Raw genomic sequence first — 1769 nt, forward strand, 5'->3', positions numbered from 1 at the left:
TTTTATTAATTTCAATAATTTAGACTTTTTTTTTATCATCACAGAGACCTGGTTGTCGCAGGGAGACTGTAGTTCTCTGATTGAAGCAACCCCCCCCCCCCCCCCAGATTTTACACATCTCCACCAACCCCGGCTGTCAGGCAAGGGAGGGAGGGGGGGTTGCTGTTATCTACAGAAACAATTTTAAATGCAATACCATTCTACATAGCTCTTTCACTTCATTTGAACATCTTGGTTTTATAGTGAACTCTAAGGATCCAGTGATCATTTTAATAATCTACAGACCACCCAGGCCGAACAGTGTTTTTATCCAAGAGTTTCCCATGTGACATCAAAGTACGACAAAATTCTTATCTTAGGTGATTTTAACATACATGTCTGCTGCCCTTCACAGACCTTTGTCACAGATTTTATGGATACCCTGGAATCTTTTAACCTCACACAGGGTATACAGGAGCCTACACACTCAAAGGGCCACACCCTAGACCTGGTCATTTATAGTGGTCTCTGCCCTGACAGCTTTGAGACAAAGGATATCTGTGTGTCTGATCACAAAGCGGTTTTATTTAATGTGGTTTTACTACATCCTCTAACAGTTACTGACAGCTCACCTGTCCGCCGCCGAGTTTTTAACTGAGCTTTTTACTACTGCTTTTTTAACTGCTTTTAATCCTCATCTTCATTTAGAGGACCTGGTATCCCTTTTTAATCACACCTGCCAGAATGTCCTGGACTCTGTTGCCCCCTTGAAAACCAAAAGGTCGAATACAACACCCCAGCCATGGCTAAACGAGGTCACCAAAGACTTAAAAAGAGGCTGCAGGAGTAAGGAACGAAAATGGAAAAAAACAGGCTTACATGTTTTTTATGAAATTTGGAAAGATGCGATGAAGTACTATCAAGTGGCAGTTAAAGAAGCAAGAACGTCCTTCTTCTCTAATTTAATTACAGCAAACCACTCAAATCCAAGACTTTTATTCAAAATAATTGACTCAATGGTCACCCCCCCCCCTCTCATTCCACTGATGCCTCACAAGAGCTGTGTGAGCAATTTTTTAAATTTCTTTGCAAACAGAGTACAGGACATTAGGCAACAAATGTGTCCCCCAGACCGTGTTTTACATGTTAGTAGGGATATTCTAAGTTATTTTAGCAGTTTTAATCCTGTATTGCTTTCCTCTTTAGCAGAAACCATATCCCATATGAAATCAACCACGTGCAGCCTTGATTTTATACCAACTAAATTTCTCAAACAGGTTATTGACACAGTCGGGCCCAGTATTTTATTGATTGTTAATAGCTCGTTAGCAACAGGATCTATTCCATCCAGTCTTAAACATGCTGAGGTCCAACCACTTTTAAAGAAACCGAATCTTGATCCCTCGGTTCTTAACAATTTCAGGCCTATTTCTAAACTTCCGTTTTTAATCAAAGGTTTTAGAGAAAGTTGTTTCAACCCAACTTCTAGCCTTTATGTGTCTTAATGATGTGTTTGAGAAGTTTCAGTCAGGTTTTAGAGCTTTACACAGTACAGAGGTACTGTGTAAGAGGTACAGGTTTATTTAATGTAAACAAAGCTATTTATATGATTTAATATAGTAACTTCTCTGCCTTTATATTTAGATTTGCCACATTTAATTCACACATTCACACCCTAATGGTCAAAACAAAACTTGGCAAACTTGATCTCATTCACACAAGAGACAGACAGAGAATAAATAAAGAAAAGGTGCTTCTGGACATCAAACATTTTAAGATTCGGAGGGTTT

This window comes from Anoplopoma fimbria, chromosome 23 (genome assembly GCF_027596085.1).
Source record: "Anoplopoma fimbria isolate UVic2021 breed Golden Eagle Sablefish chromosome 23, Afim_UVic_2022, whole genome shotgun sequence".
Taxonomy (NCBI): Eukaryota; Metazoa; Chordata; class Actinopteri; order Perciformes; family Anoplopomatidae; genus Anoplopoma; species Anoplopoma fimbria.